Source organism: Stegostoma tigrinum, chromosome 22, assembly GCF_030684315.1.
Source record: "Stegostoma tigrinum isolate sSteTig4 chromosome 22, sSteTig4.hap1, whole genome shotgun sequence".
NCBI lineage: Eukaryota > Metazoa > Chordata > Chondrichthyes > Orectolobiformes > Stegostomatidae > Stegostoma > Stegostoma tigrinum.
Window position 1 is genome coordinate 14,209,013 of NC_081375.1, and position 21,207 is coordinate 14,230,219.

A 21,207-nucleotide genomic window follows, 5' to 3' on the forward strand; every position below is an offset into this window, starting at 1 on the left:
GTATTTTCAATCATGAGGCACAGATATGTGGCACTCAGCGCTACAAAAACAAAATCGGCTAAAACAGGAAGTTGTGTACATTAACTGAATCAATCCACAGGAGTTGGCTAAGTAGTGCTAATATGTCCTCTACATCTTAACCTTGTTCTTTCATCTTTGACCTCTTTTCCTGTCCTTTCCTTTCTTAGGAACATAGGAGCAGGAGTAGACTATTAGCCCACTGAGTTTGTTTTTACCCTAACACTAACCCTAATCCACCATTCAATTAGATCATGGCTAATCATCTACCTCAGCGCCACGTTCTCACACTACCTTCATATCCTTTGATGTTGGTAGTCTCCAGAAATGTATTGATTTCTAACTTGAATATGCTCAAAGAATGAATTTCCACAACCCTCTGAGGAAAAGAATTCCTAAGAACTTCTTTCGCATTGCAGTCCTAATTGATTATTATTCTGTAACTTTGCCACATGGTCTAGACTCACCAGCCAGAGGAAACTTCCCTCTTATATCTACCCTGTAAGAATTTTCTGAGTTTTAGTAAGAACACCTCTCATTCTTTGATATTCTATGGGATACAAGACCAGCTTCCTCATTGTCTCTTAAAAAAAGAATCCCACATCCTAAGGATTAGTCTGGTGAATATCCTCTGCATTCTGTCTGTAGCAAATACGTCCCTCCTTAAATAAGGAGAACATAAACTGCATGCAATATCCCAGACTCAGTCCCACCAATGTTGTACACAATTGTAGCAACATCTTTTTCTCCTGTGTTCAAGTCTTCTTGTGATTAAGGCTGTCATACCGTTTGCTTTCCTAATTAACTCATATTTTCATAGTTGTTTACAGATCAGAAGGAGGCCATTCATCCCATCATGTCCACACTGGTCAACAATCCCGTTTTCCAGCATTTGGTCCAAAACCACGAAGGCTATTGCAACGTGAGTGAATACCTAAATATTGCTTAAATATTACCATAGATACAGTTGCTGGCTACACCTGCTTTCAATAACTCATGAACAAGTACAGCAGGTCCCTTTGGACATCAAAACTTTCCAACCCCTTACCTTTTAAAACAAATACTCTTTCTTTCTGTTTTTCTTCCAAAGTGAATAGCTTCACACTTATTCACATTACATTCCAACTAGTAGTTATGAATGGAGCCTTAATTAAGATTGGATACTATGGACAGATATAAGACAGTGAACAGAATCATTTGTATGAACTAAACCCGGACAGTAGAACAAGGAGGAACATGTGCATCTTGCCAATTGCAGTTCTTTACACAAGGATGATTAATTGTACTTTAGTTTGTGAGCGAAAGGTGTTGGAGTATAATGTAAGCAAAATCTCTGGAATCTGAAGATATGATTGGGTGCTGTGATAGAGAGGATTTTTTTTTCTTGCTGGATGGACAGTACAGCCATCCTCATCAGTATCTATCTTGTGAGCTGCCAATTGTCCATAACATTTAAGCAAGCAGGCATTTTTAACTCCTGGCAAGTGAAAGCAATTACCTCAGCAATTATTTTTTCTGATTTTAAACTACGAACAACCTACGACTCTATCACAGCAACCAGTCATTTAAAGAAGAAGCAGTTACCTACAAATATATCACTGCCCACAAGCTTCACAAAGAAAGGTTCAGTACATTTGCAACAGATTCTTTGGGATGAAGCTACAACCCTGAAACATTTAAATTTGACAGTCATACATAAGGTGTAGGAAATTTATCTTTCCAGTTGTGATTACTGAATCACAGGCAAATGTCAAGACAGAGGCAGTTCATTTACATTTTGATCAAGCCAATCCATCTCAAGAACATATCAAAGATTGATCTTCTAAACTAGACTCATAAATCTTTGAATTTTTGACTCTAAAATTTGCCATGTGATTTTTCAGATATAATTTTGGTAATGTTCCATTAATTTCCATCTTTTTACAATCCTATTTCCTTTCGCTTTTTCTTATTTTAGAAAGTGAAGTAGCTACACAGAGGTTGGTATCTGGTCGCCAAGCCACCCTTCATTTGCACATGAACAGTCCATGACTTTAGTGCTGCTTTATTCAGAGTCAGATACTAGAGAGTCAGTATCTCTGACATTCACCCAACTAACTGTCAGCCAGGACTCTCTGACTGGACCAGATTCGCAGCACCAATCAGAGAACTCATATTCTGTGAGATCATTGCAGAAGAAAGTATATGTGAGGCAGAATTTTTAGAATAAAATAGACTCCCCCATTTAACAGAAATAAAGAAAAATAGGGAGAAATTGCACCTTAGTTGGTATTTTTGCTCATTGCAAATCTTGGCCTTTTGGGGTCTCTGTGCTGAGTAGTGATTCAGAACGCCAGCAGTTGGGATGACGTCAGCTATAGATCAAGAGCAGTAACAGAATATCCAGTTTCATTATGGACTTTGATGATAATGAGAAGCTTGCAAAAATCAAGATACATAAGCACCGCTGGTGCATTGAGCACTGATAGGTATATGGAAGTACATGGTCTATGACTGGCATCTTCCCATGACTATCTGGCAGGCCCCAAATCAGGAATTACCTACAACAGTATTGTGAGTGTGTACCCACCCACTACTCTATGCACAGTTTCACCAGAATACAATGTCATAAGATGGTTGCAGATGAAGAACTCACTCAAGCCTATTCCATACATTTGTGTGAAAACTGTCCTGAGGTTCATTTTGCCAAATAACACATGCAAGTATGAGCTTATATATCCTCGTAGGAAACTAAAAAGTACAGTTTTAAAGGGAGTGGCCCAAACTGTTAAAGGGTAATCTTAAGTGGGTTTTTCCACATACCTGAAAATCTTTGTGATTTATGGAAGCTGGGTTTATTGTGAATCCTTTGTTGGCTAATGGACTTCAAAGCTTAGGAATGGGGAAGTAAACTCTTAGCTCATGCCTCTGGGAGAGTGTTGGAACACAGACTAGGAATGGTGAGCTTCACCCCTTGGGGTATAAGTAAGTTATTCTCTGCTAGTTTATAGTTGCAACTGGAAGCAGCATCCCAAAGGAAGGCTATCCAACTTGGCATCCAGAGTTCAATTTATGGAAGTGAACTGTTTTTTAATGGCCTTTTTTTTCCAGTTACTGTGACTTTGTGATAGTGTTATGCCTGGATAATACACACTAATACAGCTAGATGGGCCAGATGGCCCAATCGCTCTACTTCCTACATCCACAACATTTTTTTCAATTTTGATTTTAACAGCGTATTTTTAGTACATTTTGCTTCACCTACCGTTGTGCAATTGAGTTGTACAACCCCATCACTTGAACAAAGGTTCTTTCACACGAACTTTTGTTGTAAATATTGGTTTGGAAAGGTGGACATAGCATTTATACAGATTCACTGAAAAACAAGTGATGACATTTCTGCTTATTCAGGCTAACCATCTGCAAACAGAGTACCTCATCTAAATTTTGGCAGTCTGAAAATGAAAATTCAGTACAACCATGATTAAACTGCCGTTTTTTCTTTGGTAAACTAATGCAGTTATATCTTCCTTTCAGTTTTTTTTTAGCCAATGTACCTTTGAGTTGGTAATCCTTTAAATATTTTTAGTTATAATTTGTATTACCTCTCACTTCTCAATATTAAATTCCACTTTCAGGCCTGCAGATTTTGACAAATGTTACTCCCATCCTCTGAAATTCCTAACTCTGCGCATAAGTTTGCAGTATAGATATTTTTAATCAACCTGTTCAGAAGTGTTTTAACATACCTCTGGAGCAGGTGGGACTTGAAACTGGACCTCCTGGCCTAGAGGTAGAGACGTACCACTGTGCAAATAGAAGCCTTAGGTTCATGTTTTATATTTTTAAATTTTTTTAAATCTATTTTTCTAACTAACCTGATCAAAGATGTTATTGCACACCTTTGAAACAGGTGGGAATTGAAACAGGGCCTCCTGACTGAGAGGTAAGGACACCACCACTGTGCAACAAGCACCCTTATGTTTACATTTTATTATTGGCCTGTCTTTCTAATCAACCTGTTCAGAGGTGTTATTACACACCTCTGGAACAGGTTGGACTTGAACCTGGTGTCTCAGTTCAGGGGTAGGGATACCACAAGAGGACCCATGGTTCACATTTTTGTGTTTTCTTTTTCGCTGTTAATGTTCTCATTTTATTGAACGTTCTTCTTATGAGACCTTCATCAAGGTAATTTGTAAACATTATTAACATCAATGATCCTAGGACTGTTGCCCGGGCAGTTTGTTGATTACTGCTGTCCAATTAAAACTACTGCCATTGATCATGATGTATTGTACCGTCTTACTTGCCCAATTTACTGCTTTTTCTTTAATCCACTTTCCCTACAAATACCTTGTGCAATGTCTTAATATGTTTCCTGAATTGTTAACATTAAGCACAACACTGACATCTGAAAATACTATTGTACCTTTAAAGAATACCAGTAAATCTGTTTGACATGATCTGGCTTTTCTAACTTTATGTATGTTTGAATTTGTTTTTAATTTGTTAAATTAACTTGAGAAGTTATTTTGTAATATTTCATTGACAGGTATTAAGCTAAAAGATCTATACTTCCTAAGAACGTGCTGGAACAATGTTTATCCTCCAGTCTTTTGTTGCAACCTGTGTTATCAATATAGTAATCAGAGATAACGGGAACTGCAGATGCTGGAGAATCCAAGATAACAAAGTGTGGAGCTGGATAAACGCAGCTGGCCAAGCAGCATCTCAGGAGCACAAAAGTTGACGTTTTGGGCCTCGACCCTTCATCACCTTTTCTGATGAAGGGTCTAGGCCCGAAACGTCAGCTTTTGTGCTCCTAAGATGCTGCTTGGCCTGCTGTGTTCATCCAGCCCCACCCTTTGTTATCAATATAGTATGTGGTTAGACTACTTCAGTCACTTTTACTCCCTTCACTTTGTGCTCTCAATCTCTTACTTATCTCAGTGCCTTACTAATTTCCCAGTGGTCCTGAATTTTCTCTTCCAGTTTTCTCACTCCCCCCTTTTAGCCAAGTTGGATATCTAACTGAAAAGGCCAACATCATAGCCAATCTTTATCTACAAATTTACATAACACTTTTTTGACCTCAGGATGTTCTAAAGGACTTTAGGGCAACCAACTGATTCTGAAATGTAGTCATTATCGAAATAAAGTGACCAATTTGCTTGTAGCAAGACCCTGCAAATAGCAATGTCATAACAGTTTGGTGCTGATCTGCATATTTTAGTAATTTTCATTGAGGACTAAGCATTGCTCAAGATAAGATCTAGACGATTCCTGCTGTTTCTTCAGGTATCTTACGCCTACCTGAGAGGATGAGATAGTATCTTAAATACAACAGCACCAACGGGCAGCTCTCCCTTAGTGCTGTTCTGGAGCGTCAGCCTAAGTAACTTGTGGCTTGAACCCACAGTCTTCTCACTCAGAGGCAAGTGTGCTACTAATTGAGCAACCGCTTGAAATCTGGAGATGTATCCCCGTATGACCTCCAAACAAATCCATTTCCAACGCAGTCAGAACTCCTGAAGCAATCAAAAAATGGGAATGCTGGGTAATTTTGCCTCTGCCTACACTAGAGGACAATGAGACTAAGTGCAGTGTTTCCCTCACTATTTTGCTTCGAATTGAAAGAGCAGGTGTCAAATCCAAGGTTTCCTAATGTGTTTGGGTCGCTGCCACACCCTATTCTCACTGACCATTAAGGAGCTCTGTTTTTACTGGTTCTAAAGAAATTTATTTTTTCCCTCTTTTTAATCCATCCTTTTGATTTTTGTTCTCATCAATTGAAAACAGTTGTTCCTGCTAATTCGGTGATCTGTTGTTCTAATTGTAAAGCATACTAAAACTCATTCTAACATTGACGATCAAATATCCCTCGCATGAAATTTTCCATTTCATGTTAAACATGGTACTGATTAAAAACAAATCTGGTAATATTGTACTATTCTCCCTTATGCCAGTGCTTTTATCCTTCTACATTTCTCACTATCCATCCATTGCCACATAATCTCAAGTCACTTCTGAGCACTTTGAAAATTAATGTTTTTGACATAAAAGCTGTAAAATGTTAACATATAGTGAAATGCTTAGTTAGTCAAAAAATTCAAGCTCTAATGTATGCAATATTTCAGCTGCACATCTTAGCAAACAAGAGACGAGAGACCAAGTCTCTCAAAATCATGTCATTATGGGCAATCACTTTAATTCCAGGATGTTAACACAGAGATGTGCCTGAAGAACATTTAAATGAGCTGGTAAGACCCATTTATGTTTTCAAAACTTTGCATTTTGTTGTCAAATAATGTGGATTTCTCCCACAATGGTACATCTAGAGTCATTGCACAGAAACAGACCCTTTGGTCCAGCCAGCCCATGGCAACCACCATCCCAAACTAACCTATCCCACCTGCCTGCATTTGGCCTATATTTCTCAAAATATTTCTTATTCATGTACTTGTCTAAATCTCTTTTAAATGTTGTAACTGTATCCACAAGCACCACTTCCTTTGGAAGTTTGTTCCACACATGTACCATTCTCTGTGTAAAAGATAATGCCTTTTTAACATCCCACCCTAAAAATATGCCCCCAGTCTTGAAGACCCCCACCCGAGGGAAAAGACACCTACCATGCATCTTATATATGCCCCTCATGATCTTATACACCTCTATAAGATCATGTCTCAACCTACTACACTCCAATGAAATAAATCCCAGCCTGTTCAGCCTCTCCTTATAAGTCAAAATCTGCATTCCCAGCAGTATTGTGGTATATCTTTTCTAAACCCTCTCCATCTTAATATTCTTCCAAAACAGAGTGAACAGAATTGGACATTAAACTCTAGAAAAGAGCTCACCAATGCCTTGTATAACCTCAAAATAACATCCCAACTCCAATACTCAAAGGTCTGAGCAATGACATATAATTATCATTTATATTGCTAATGTAAACAGGTACAGCAGGAGGTGTTAATTTGCACCGCAGATCAGAGTACAATTCCTTTCCACCCAGGAACCTTGGTTAGAATGTGCCTCAGAAAGAGATTCCTTGTGGACTGAGTTGGAAGCAGAGCAGGAGATTATTGTTTCAGTGTTTCACTTCTTTCGTACAGTTCCTGGAATGATATTTTCGCTATAGGAAAGTCTGAGTGGCAAATTTCCTAATGTCATACAGAGCAATAAAATAGACAAGACAGATTATCTGAGTCCCCTTCAGTCAGAGGAGTGCTGGAGGGAGAAATATCAACTAAGACTTCCATTTGTAATTCCTAACTGGAAGCTCTTCATGGAAAGTGACATGTGACATGAAAAAAATGGGCTTGATGTGATCCCCCACAGTCAAATTATCCACTGACATCGTACAGGCTCACAACATAAATAATTACTACGTACACAGATCTCCAGGAATGCAACTCAAGCAACACAAACCTTACCAGAGCTACATGAATAAATAAAACTTAGCCTCAAGCACAAATGCATCATTTTCAAATGGATATAGTTAGAGTCATAGAGATGTACAGCACTGAAACAGACCCTTTGGTCCAACTCGTCCATGCTGACTAGATACCCTCGATAAATCTAGTCCCATTTGCCAGCAATTTGCCCATATCCATCTAAACCTTTCCTATCCATATACCCATCCGGATGCCTTTTAAATGTTATAATTATACTGACCTCCATCACTTCCTCTGGCAGCTCATTCCATTCACGCACCAGCCTCTGCATAAAAATATTGCCACTTAAGTCCCTTTTAAATCTTTCCCCTCTCATTTTAAACTTATGCCCTCTAGATTTTGATTTCTCCACCCTCCAGTTCTCCTTCCCCTGATGATTTTACAGACCTCTATAAGGTCACCTCTCAGCCTTCAATGCTCCAGGGAAAATAGCCCCAGCCTATTCAGCCTCTCCCTATAGCTGAAAACCTCCAACCCTGGTAACATCCTTGTTAATCTTTTTTGAACCCTTTCAAGTTTCACAACATCCTTCCTGTAACAGGGAGACCAGAACTGCACACAGTTATCCAAAAGTGGCCTAACCAATGTCCTGTACAGCTGCAGCATGACCTCCCTACTCCTGTTTTCAGTGGACTGTCCAAATACTTTCTTCACTAACCTGCTACTCCGCTTTCAATGAACTATGAACCTGTACTCCGAGGTCTCTGTTCAGCATCACTCTCCAAGACTTTACTCTTAAATGTATTAGTCCTGCACTGATTTGCATTTCCAAAATGCAGCCCCTCACATTTAGCTAAATTAAGTTCCATCTGCCACTCCTCGGCCTGTTGGGTCTTCTGATCAAGATCCCGTTGTACTCTGAGGTAACCTTCTTCACTGTCCACTACACCCATGTGGTCTCACTTTTGTATCATCTGAAAACTTACTAACCATACCTCAGATACCTCGTGTGATCTAGCTTTGTTAACCAGTCCACCATAAGGAACCTTGTCAGATGCCTTACTGAAGTTCATATAGATCATATCCACCACTCTGTCCTCATCAATCCACTTTGTTACTTCATCAAAAAACTCAATCAAGTTAGTGACTTCACTTGCACAAAGCCATTGGTTATATTTCATATTTCTTTTCTGATGGGTGGCAGAACCTGCAACACCTTTGTTTTTTTTCGATAATCTCCTCGACCTCTGTCCTAATTTCTGCTCACTGTTCCTGCTGTGAACTGCCCTTTTTATGTAAAAGCACCAGCTAATGGTAAGATGTGGCTCTGAAACAGTCAAATAGGTTGGACATTACAAGTTAGAGATGCTCAGGCAAATGTCACATTTGAGGAGAGTGCTTTGGGAATTCAGGAAGAGAGGTCAACATTATCCAACCAGAATTTTTTAATGGATAGGAATTTGTTCATGGGAAGGTAGACTTCCAAGGCAGAATTCCCTCTGTTTTTCTGTGATGTTGTGTTACAGTTTTAATTCAGTAAAAAACATTTACTCATTAATTTACATAGTGCGGGCATATCCATGTACAATTGCTCTTGAGAAGGTGAAAGCGCATGGCCATCTCGGCAATTGCACAGTAGAGAATCAACTACATAATCAAAATATTCCACAGGCCAGGTGAAGATGACAGAATTCTTCCCCCAAAGGCATTTGTGAACCAGATGCAATTTAAGAACAATGTACTGTTTTTATAAAATCCAGAAGAACTGCGGATGCTGTAAATCAGGAACAAAATCAAAGTTGCTGGAAAAGCTCAGAATGTCTGCCAGCATCTGTGATGGTAAAAACAGAGTTAACGTTTCGGGTCCGATGACCCTTCCTCAGAACTATTTTCATGGTTTGCATTACTGAAACTAGCTTTTCATTCCCAATTTATTTACCTAACTCATGCCTCTGGATTACTGGTCCAGTAACATAGGATTACATAGACTATTCAGCATACAAAAACAGGTTAACATAATAACACAAAATACCTGCAGTTGCTGAAGATCTGAAATGAAAACAGAGTGCTGGAGAGACTGAGTTTCCCTCGAAAAACTGGCCATTTGGCCCAACCACTACATGCCAACATTTACACTCTACTGAAACTTCCTCCCATTCCTTCTTCATCTCACTGGGGCAGCTTGAGTCTTTATTCCCTTGCCCTCCTGATACTTCGCTATAGCTTCCCAGATAATCACTATACTGTTCTATCTGATAATTTGCCCTATTCTTGTTTTTTAAAATAAGAAGTAATGTCACAATAAAATGCATAGAACTTAGAAAGGAATATCATCCAAAGAGTTAGGAACAAGGCTGGCTAATGATATTGAAAACAAACTTAAAGTCTGCAGGCAGCAATCTAGCCAAAATAGATGATGTCACTTGTAGACAGTAGACTAGTGGAGCAAGGGAGATATTTTAAGCAGGATTTAAAAATGTATGCTTCCCCTCCAAAAAAAATTTCCGCTTTCAGTCCAGAGGGAGGTCTGCTCTGCTCTGAGCTACATTCTACTTCGCAGATGCTGTTGAAGCTATTCTACTATTTGATGACAGGAGGTGCACTCTAAAGGGTGGCCTTTGCCAATTTTTTTGCATTCCTTCGCTCACAATGGCATGGATTACTCTGCTTGTACTCTGTGCTCCATCTGTCAGTCTGGATGGAGATTAGTAAAATTCACCCAAAAAGGACAGGTGCCTTTGACTACCAGGTCAAAGTTCTGATTCAGACCGGCTGTGATTTATTTAATCATTTTGCTTGTTTCCCAGTATTGTTTTGTTTTTGCAGTATTGATGTTTGGCTATTACGGAACTTTCATTCTGATACAAAACAGATTGCACTCAAAGATTCAATTCGGATTACAGGTGATGAATTACTGTGTTCGGTACTAATGGAAAAGTACATCACATGTTTCTGTGTCCCACTTCAGCTAAGGTATTAACCAATTTAAAATGAATACGTTTTTGATTATTAAAGTAGTAGACAGAGAAATAGCATATAAAACCACAAAGCCTTCCTTCATTAATATTGCCAAGTCTAAATTCTAACTTAGAATTAGATTTGAATGTCTAACACCTTTGCATATGTTTTGTTAATATAATTCTGAGAAGGCATTTTTTAAAATCACAAACCATAATAGAAAATACTCTACTACATCCAAATCGCAGATATATTGGTAGATTCTCCAGTTAGACGAAAGACTTGCCAACATTTAGGTATTTTGTTTCCCTTTTTTTAAACCTATTTTATTTACTTCTGGTCTCTCAAGGTGTTGTTGGACCATTCTCTGATCAGTGGAGGCAGACAAGCTGCTCACAAGTTTCTTCCAATGGTCTATCTGTGCCAACTGTTCAAAGGAATGTGAGGGCAGTGTTGGCTGGCTCACCCTTTGACTTCTCCTGTCTCTCAGTGGGCATTTGGCAGGTCACGGCTCTATATTTCCCCTTCACAATATTACCAATACCCTATGATGTGACCCCCTGCATTGAATGTGGTGCCCACTACCTTCTGTTTCTCCATTCAGACCATCATTGAATTGACTCATCGTGGTGTCATATTGGGAGACAGTTACTTATAATGTCCAAATAGAAGACTTAAGGAACACCAAAAGGCCCTACATTTGTACCTATTCATTATACTCCTCAACTTCTCTCTGGATTTGATTCTTGTACGTGTTAAGCTATTCCATTTTATATGATGTGTGTCAAAAATCCACCAAAATCTATGACATGCTTTTTAAATTTGTGTTTCCAAATAATTAAGCTATTTGCCACTGGAAACAATTTGCTGGAATATCTCTCAACCTCTTTGACAATCAGCAAATGCCATTTAAAGCATTCACACATCATATAAATTATTTAACATTTCACCTCAATGAACAGAGAACATAGAAGAGTACAGCATAGTAGAGGCCCTTTGGCTCACAATGTTATGCTGAACTTTTACCCTAAACCTAAGGTCTATCTAACCTCCACCGCTACCTTATACTATCATCCATATGCCTATCTAATAGCTGCTTAAATGCCCCTAATGACTCCACTACCCTCTCCTGCAATGCATTCCACACCCCTACCATTCTCTGAATGAAGAACCTACCTCTGGCGTCTCCCCAATATCTGCCTCCTTTCACTTTAAAACTATACCCCCTCATAAAAGCTACTTCCACCCTAGGAAAATGTCTCTGGCTGTCTACTCTATCTATACCTCTGATCATTTTGTACACCTCTATCAAGTCACCTTTCATCCTTTGTTGTTTTAAAGAGAAACGCCCTCGCTCTCTCAACCTTTCCTCGTAAGACCTTCCCTCCAATCCAGGCAACATCCTGGTAAACCTCCTGTGCACCTTTTCTAATGCTTCCAGAACTTTCCTGTAATGAGGTGACCAGAACTGGACTCAATACTCCAGATGTGGCCAAATCAGACTTTTGTATAGCTGGAGCATAACTTCATGGCTCTTGAACTCAATCCCTCAATTAATGAAAGCTAACACACCGTATGTCTTCTTAACAACTCTATCCACCTGGGTAGCAGCTCTCAGGGAACTGTGAACATGAACCCCAGGATCCAAATGCTCCTCCACTCTGCCAAGAATCTTTCTGTTAACCCTGTATTCTGCTTTCTAATTTGTCCTTCCAAAATGAATCACATCATACTTTTCAGGGTTAAACTCCATCTGTCACTTCTCAGTCCAGTCTGCATCCTATCAATGTCCCTTTGTAACCTAGAACAGCCCTCCACTCTGTCCACAGCATGACCCACCTTCGTATTGTCCACGAACTTGCTAATCCACCCTTCCACTCCTTCATCTAAATCATTTACAAAAATCACAAATAGAAGAATATCCAGAACAGATTGTTGTGGTACACCACTCGTAACTGAGCTCCATGTTGAATATTTTCCGTCCAATACCACCTTTTGTCTTCTAAGAGTCAGCCCATTCTGAATCCAATCTGCCACATTTCCCCCTATCCCATGCCTCCTTACCTTCTGCATGAGCCTACCACGAGGAACCTTATCAAATGGCTTAAATCCATGTATACCACATCCACTGCTCCACCTTCATCTACATATTTGCTCACCTCTTCAAAGAATTGAATAATGTTTGTGAGGCATGATCTACCCCTCACAAATCCATGCTGACTATCATGAATTAAACTGTTCCTTTCCAAGTGATTATAAATCCTGTTTCCCAGAGCCCTTTCCAATAATTTGCCCACCACTGATGCAAGACTGACAAATGAATGTTATCTGTTATCTATTGCCAAGTTCACTAAATTGTTACAATAATTTTGCATCTGATTTAATGATTATTTTTATCTGTTGTGCCTTTTGTTTTGATGCATTCATCCATAAACTTGGAGGCGTTGCTTAAAAGCCCACATCAGTTTAATTTGTTGATACAATGGATGTGAGTTTGCTCGCTGAGTTGGAAGGTTCGTTTTCAGACGTTTCGTCACCATTCTAGGTAACATCATCAGTGAGCCTCCGACGAAGCGCTGGTGTTACGTCCCGCTTTCTATTTATCTGGTTAGGTTTCCTTGGGTTGGTGATGTCATTTCCTGCGTTGGTGATGTCATTTCCTGTTCTTTTTCTCAAGGGATGGTAGATTGGCTCCAAGTCAATGTGTTTGTTGATGGAATTCCGGTTGGAATGCCGTGCTTCTAGGAATTCTCGTGCGTGTCTCTGTTTGACTTGTCCTAGGATGGATGTGTTGTCCCAATCAAAGTGGTGTCCTTCCTCATCTGTATGTAAGGATACGAGTGATAGTGGGTCATGTTGTTTTGTGGCTAGTTGATGTTCATGTATCCTGGTGGCTAGCTTTCTGCCAGATTGTCCAATGTAGTGTTTGTCACAGTTCTTGCAAGGTATTTTGTAGATGACGTTTGTATTATTTGTTGTCTGTATAGGGTCTTTTGAGTTCTAATTCCTAGAAGCATGGCATTCCAACTGGAACTCCATCAACAAACACATTGATTTGGAGCCAATCTACCATCCCCTGAGAAAAAGAACAGGAAATGACATCACCAACGCAGGAAATGACATCACCAACCCAAGGAAACCTAACCAGATAAATAGAAAGCGGGACATAACACCAGCGCTTCGTCGGAGGCTCACTGATGATGTTACCTAGAATGGTGACGAAACGTCTAAAAATGAACCTTCCAGCTCAGCGAGCAAACTCACATCCAGAACTTCAACCTGAGCTAGAAATCTTCTCAAAACTAGCTTGTTGATACAATGCCAAAACTTCTAAGATCAATTGGCAACATACAGTCTTGTTCAAATCATTTTACAAGTCCAGTGTATTGATTTTACCTACCATTTCAGTCATATCTTTGAATACCAGCAGGCCAGCCAATTGTAGCTGAATCAAAGTCACCAACTCATTTAAGTTTCTCCAATGCAAACCGTTGCATTCTGCTGCTAGGCTGTTCCCATCCAGAAACTCTGCAGTGTAACCTTGTGAAGAGCAAGCACCATTAAATCAGAAGTTGATCATTCAATCCTTGAATCTATCTTGTTACTTTATCAGCCATAGTTTACGGTTTGGAGGCTGGTTAGCTCGATTGGCTCGTACGTGATTCAGATTAGTGCCAACAGCACGTGCTCAGTTCTTGTTCCAAATTAGGTTATTCGGGACCTGTCTTTCACCCCGTGCCTGAAACTGGAAGGCAATGGTAAACCACTGCTGACTTAACATGAAAGTGGTTCAGGATGAGACATCAGCCTACAACAACCTCAGAGCCTATAACAGGCAGAACGTGGGTGTAATGGAACTGAGTTGTTGGTTAGGATTTTCATTCTAATCTCCACATTTTTCTCTCTATTTCATGTTCATAATTCTGAATGGTCTTAAAACTCTAATGGTAAAACACTGAAAACATAACTTAAAGTGACCGAATGACAATAACAGGATGGAACCTAATGTTCGGCGCTGGACCCGAGCCCAGTATACATAAGTCACAACAATCAGCATCTTATATAAAGCTTGGTCATTTTTCAGCTGAGATATTGGGCGCCAGACCCTCTCAGTGAACTGGGTTTCTCTTTCATAGTACGCATTTGTTCCTCACCATTCTATTTCTCTACCTCAAAGGCAGGTGAACTCCCTCTAATGGATTTGAACTGCCTATGAATTTCCTATCCTCAGAAACATTTTCCTCTGTGTTTTCACATCCCTTCTCCTTGTCCTCTTTTCTCCTGCTGTTTCCTCTCCTCTTTTATCCTTTTACAACTTCCACTTTGCCCTTCCCTCTCTCTCTACTGTGTCATCCCTCTGTCAAACTTCCTTTCACCACCTTGGCCTCTACCTCTTAGTTCCCTTCTCCTCCCCTCCTCTTTCCTTTAATTGTATCCATTTTCCTCTCATCCTCTAATCCTTATTGTTAAAAAAAGTTCAAATTGACCCTGACGGCCAATATGCAATGTTGTGGGAAATCAACAAATAGTCCTTGAGAATTTCACGAAACAAATAGCAACTTCACTTCTACATACCTGACGAAATTCTATTTTCAGTGCTTTTTGCACCTGCATTACACAAACGTACAACTCTTTATCTGACAAAGTGTTTTCTAGATTCGATGATTTAAGTCTTGTATCATCATCCGGCTTGTATCCACATTTGGGTTGTGGTCCACAGTTCTCAGATTCCTGTGCTAAAGGGAAGTGCGTGTTTTCTGCCTATTCTGTTGATTTCCTGTACTAGTTTAAACGTCTTAGTCAGATCAGTCCCCAACCTTCCCATGTTCAGAAAATATAAACAATATTTACCCAATCTCTCAGGATAATTCATTTCTTTCAGCTAAGGTATCATTTCACTGAATGACCACAACTCATGCCAAGGCTAGTTTATCCTTCCTCAGTTAAGACACTCGAAACTGACCATGATACTCTTAAGTGGTGGTTAAATAGGAACTATACTTTGCTGTCTTTATACTCAATAGGATGAATTTAGCAAAATAAAAGGGGAGTGGGACCAATTAGACACCGCTTTCAAAGCACGTAACAAACATAATTGGTTCGTTTTCGTCTTCTCTGCTGGACAGTTCTACGCTATTCCAGTAAATGTAATGGATGGAAATTCATGGGAAGCACTTATTTAAGTCCTCAATGTATAATCTTGGTGGGAAAAGCATTTACAGGTAGTGTGCATTCAGAGTGTCAGCCTCTATATCCCTTGTGAGGAGACACTACATACTGCAAGTCTTTTTGATTTTTTTATATGTGCAAGCTGCCCTTCATGAATAAGGCACCCTCTATATTCATTTTTATACTCCCCCAGTGCTTCTCATATGTTTATATTCCCACATATCACATATACACTGAAAGTATGTTGTCTCACATCTTGTTAGAGGAAACTACATCTGTCAGCAGTCCACCCACTCATTCCCAATCATTTCGTCAAACCTATCTGCAAAGTTCTGTTTTCTTCTTTAAACTCAATATTATTCATAGTTCAGTATTGTTTTTCAAACTTAAATACCCCTCCTTGATTTCCGAATCAACCACATGATGGAGCATCAACACTCAGGTTTCTGTCTGTCACCACCCATCCATTCAAATGTATCTTTCTTATTTCAACTTTCTGCTTCGCAACTAATTTTCTTTCTCATGCTGCATGAAGACCAGGTATTGAATTAATATGTGGCCTGACCCTTTAAGAATTGAGGAGTAATTTGGTTAAAGTCAGTAGTTCCTTGAATACGATATTATCAGTTACCCCATAAGAACAAACCATTCACCTTATTACCATGCTCCTGAGCAGATCCATTCACAGTAAAGGATATGCTGCGGTTTAATCCATATGTAGTTCAGTATTGCTGCTTTGGTTCCCTTATTTTTGACATGAACAAGCTGAAATAAAAGATTGATTGTTTTAATTAGTTTGGTTTCCCATACCTTTACAAATAGCCACAGTTAGAGATTGCCTCAGTGATTGTAACAAGGTCAGCCAGGTGAACCTCAGAGAATATGAGATCCCTGATTGGGGCTATCAGTCTGGTCCAATCAGAGAGCCCTGGCTGACACATTAGAGCAGCAGTGTCAGACATCCTACTCACTCTAAGAGCTGGCTGTGAGGAAGCTGGATCAGTGGCAATGACTGTCCACATGTTTACAAAGAGTGACTTAGTGACACGATACAGGCCTCTGTGGAGTTATTTTGGTGGCGATGAGAAAAAAAACACACTCCTGAAGAAATTTGCTTGCAACAGTCGTCTTTGAGTTGGGGTAAGCTTTTCTGACACCGTGGTTGTTAGGGAAGGCTGACTCGTTCAATCCTGCTTTGGAAAACTGGGCCCTGTATATGAAAGAATTTGTTTTTTCCAGACAAATGATATTGGGGCAGATGAAAAGCTGAGTAATTTCCCTGACAACTTGTGGATGTGCAGTTTTTTTCAGTCACTAGGAGCCCAACTTTCCTTGAGGCGCCAGATACTAAAACCTTTCAAGAGTTGACAGATTTAGTTAAGGAATATTATGACTCCAGTCCTCATCTAAATCTGAGATGCTATTGGTTTTATACAACAATTTAAGACCAAGGGAATCCATATCAGGATTTTTGACAAGCCTAAGATGACTGGCAGAGGCATGTGACATTGGTTTAACCATGAATGAGATGCTGAGAGACTATTTGGTATGTGGGATTAATGATGTAACCATGCAAAAGCGCCTGCTAGCTGAAATCCAGCTGGACTGAAACAGGCACTGCAACTGGCTTTGTCACTAGAAAATACAGCAAGTGGAGCACATGAATTGCAGGGCATTTCAATGGAAGTGGACACATTCACCAGTCCAGCTCACCTTGGAGAACACTACTTAAGTGGAGACAATTGCATAGCCTCACTCAGGACGTATCCTGATCAAAGTGACTGTACGTCAGCCCACAGCAAAACCCCACAACAAAGCCAAACCTCAGCCAAATGGTTAAAATTTTATTCAGGATCAGGATCAGGATCACTAAGCTATCATGGTTGCCTAGTATACAAACTCGAGACAGCGAAACTGTCTCACTAAACCAAAATTGAGTAAGAGCTCTTATAGACTGGTACAATAGTGCACATTCTGTAAAGTCTACTTACTAGGTTTGAAGTAGTTAAATTGCTTAGCAACTTCTAACTCTGAGCCAAACAAAATAAACATCAGATTAAATAGTTCCACTGGAGGTCGATATCAGCATGGCTGTTACAGTGATCTCAGAACCTGTCTTCAACAAAATTTGCTCTGGACTCCAAGCCCTTGGCTAGACTGAGAACTTATACCAGAGAACTTTCACAGATTAAGAATGCAGCATTGGTTATGGCATCCTATGAGAATCACCTGGTTCCATTATCACTGATTGCAGTAAAAGGCTCAGGCCCAAATTTGAGGTGAAATTACTTAAGAAGGTTCACCTAGATTGGATCAACACTTTTTGATTAGAAAATGACTGCCTGAGTCAAGCCCTACTTAAATACCTGGAGATTTTTCAGGAAGACCTTGGAGCTATCAAAGGAGGCAAGGCCACCTTGCTTGTTGATCAGAGAGCAATTCCATGATTTGCCTTTTGGGCAAAGGTAGAAGCAGAAATCAGGAAAGTGAAGAAATCATCAAACCAGTCCAATTTGAGGAATGGCAGCACCAGTCATACCAACTGTGAAGCCCCATGGGTTATTTCACTGTTGTGGGGATTTTGAACAAATGATAAACTACTTTTTGCAGTTGGATTAATACCCAATCCCCTGCATACAGGATTTATATGCAAAGGTGGCGGGGAGCTGAGCTTGGAGAACCTGCCATATATAGTTGCAATTGCAGTCAGATGAAGATTCCCAGAAGTAAAAAAAGACGAGGGCAAATTTGTTACACACAGGGCAGTTCACCTGAGGAAGTGGTGAACGCAGAAACAATGTTTAAAGACACCTAGATAAGCACATGAAAAGGAAAGGTTGGAGGGATATGGCCAAGGAGCAGGCAGGTAGGACTGGTTTAGTTTGGGATTATGTTTGGCACGGACTGGTTGGACCAGAGTGTCTGTTTCTGTGCTGTATGACTCTGTGACTCTATAATACAATTAATACTGATAAGGGTTTGTACCAATATGAGACTGTCATTTGGGCTGTCACCAGCCTGTGCAATTTTTCAGCAGACAATGAAGAACAATTTACATAGTCTATTGCAAGTCATCATTTATCTAGACGATGTGCGAATAACAGGGAAGCTAATAAGGAGCACTACAGAACTTGGACATAGATGTTTCTGTCAGGCGGGTGTATGCCTTCGAAGGGAAAAATGTATGTTCCAAGCATCCCAAGTGACTTAATGGACTACAGAATCAACAAGATCAAGTTACACCAGTTAGAGGATAAAATGAGGGCGATCAAAGGTGCCCTGGCTCCCACGTCTGTACCAGAACTTAGGTCTTTTCTTGGGCTGATGAGTTAGAGAAAGTCCATACATAACCTGGCCTCCATCCTGGCACCTTTGCATCAACTGTTTAAAAAAGGGACAGCCTTTGAAATAGTTGCATAGCCAAGCCAAAGCTTTCAGGGAAGTGAAAAAACAATTATCATTCTCTAAGGTCTTGGTACACTATGATCCCAAGCGGGATCTGGTGTTGACATGTGATGCCATTGGCATCAGGGTAGTAGTAGCTCATAGGTGCCCCAAGGGAGAGGAATGCCTAATAGCGTATGCATTCAGATCTTTGGTTAATGTAGAGTGTTATTGCACCCAGATAAAGGAGGGTTTGGAGGTTATATTTGGAGTCAGGAAGGTCCACCAATACCTCTACAGGTGTTAATTTGTAATAATAAAAGACCACAAAGCCTTGTAGCTTTACTTGAAGAGGACAAAGCAGTGCTGCCCATAACTTCAGGCTGAACTCAGTGATGGGCTCTAATACTAAATGCTTAAAATTACTAGTTGGAACACCGTCCAGAAGCCCAAGGAGCAAATGTGGATGCATTGAGTCACTTCCCACCGGCAGATATACCGCCACTGAAAGTGTTCACAATGGTTTTGAAGTTTCTGGACACGTTTCCAGTCACAGCTGACAATATCAGACTTTGAACACGTAAAGATTCAGTCCTGGCAAAACTGAAACTGCTGGTGGTGATGGGGGAAACCAAAGGCTGTCACAGCCAGAATTGAAACCTTTTTGGACCTGGAGAGACCAGATCACGGTGGAGAACAGCATATTATTATGGGGAGCAGAAGTGATTGTCCTGAGCAAAGGTCACTGCCAGATAGTGGGTGAACTCCACCAGGGTCATCTAGGGGTTTCCAAAATGAAGATGTTAGCAAGAAGTTATTATCTGGTGGCCAGACTTGATACAGACATAGCCACATTGGTGAGGCAGTGCCCACAGTGCCAACAAGGATAAAAATTACTGCCAGCAGCTCCCCTCCATTTGTGTGAATGGCTTGTAAACCCTAGACTCAGTTACATATCGACTATGCAGGCCTTTTCATGAGCTCAAAGTTCTTAGTCATTGTGGATGCCCACTCAAAGTGGCTGGGTATGCAATGACTTCACTCATCAAACACGGGAATGATGATAGAAAAGCCGCACCCACCTTTTACAATACATGGACTGCCGGAAGTGTTGATCACAGATAACAGATCTTTGTTTACCAGCAGGGAATTTGAGCATTTCCGAAAGCCAAATGCTATTTGACATAAGGACAGCTCCATTCCATCCATTAATAGTCTGACAGAAAGAGCAGTCCTAACTTTGAAGGCAGGCTTAAAGAAACAGCCTGAAGCTTCACTAGGTACCAAACTGTCCTGGTTCCTTTTTGGTTATAGGATAACCTTTATACAACTACAGGGATAGCTCCAACAGAGTTGCTAATGAGGAGAGGACTCTGCACCTAGTTGAATCCGAACTTTCTGGATCGGGGTGTGCGTGTGCAAAGCAGCATAAGGACTGGCAGTGCCCTACACAAGTCTCTGCGAAGCAAGAGAGGCAGTTTACTTCAGGCGACAAAGTTTGGTGTCGGAATCACGGGAATGGCCCTGAATGGGTAAGAGGCGTGGTTGACGTGAGGTCAGATCAGTGACATATAAAGTTCAGGTAGATGCAATGATTGTGAGCAAACTCTCAAACGGTGTGAGAGCTAAACATGCCTGGCTCCTCAACAGTGTTCCTGAATGTGCCATAACCTGTGGGTTCTCCTCCATCCAGCATTGAATATACCTCGGAATCTGCGACTGACACAGCGGATGTCACCAACTGACACCTTTGTCACCTGCAGAAGAAAATGAATTTCTTCCATTAAACTCCAAGTGCAAGAAGCAAGCGACTGCGTGTGACATGCAGCAGAATTGGAGGAACCTGATCCAGTACTAAAACATCGCAGGAGGAGTTACAAATAAAGAACCGGCCTAGGTCCTCAGACTCGGAGGAGGAATGGAACATAGAACAGTACAGCACAGAACAGGCCCTTCAGCCCACGATGTTGTGCCAACCATTGATCCTCATGTATGCACCCTCAAATTTCTGTGACGATATGCATGTCCAGCAGTCTCTTAAATGTCCCCAATGACCTTTCTTCCACAACTGCTGCTGGCAACGCATTCCATGCTCTCTCAACTCTCTGTGTAAAGAACCCACCTCTGACATCCCCTCTATACTTTCCTCCAACCAGCTTAAAACTATGACCCCTTGTGTTAGCCTTTTCTGCCCTAGGAAATAGTCTCTGGCTATCAACTCTATCCATGCCTCTCATTATCTTGTATACCTCAATTAGGTCCCCTCTCCTCCTTTTCTCCAATGAAAAAAGTCCAAGTT

General features: G+C 40.5%; 1 protein-coding gene across 2 annotated transcripts in view; it reads left to right on the top strand.

The window, feature by feature from the left end:
- Positions 1 to 21,207, top strand: part of nptx1l (neuronal pentraxin 1 like) — a 39,609-nt gene that overhangs the window by 1,369 nt on the left and 17,033 nt on the right. For both annotated transcript variants that reach the window (XM_048554897.2, XM_048554899.2), the window contains exon 2: positions 839 to 940. The gene's annotated coding sequence lies outside the window, so the exon portion shown is untranslated. The remainder of the gene's footprint in view (positions 1 to 838; positions 941 to 21,207) is intronic.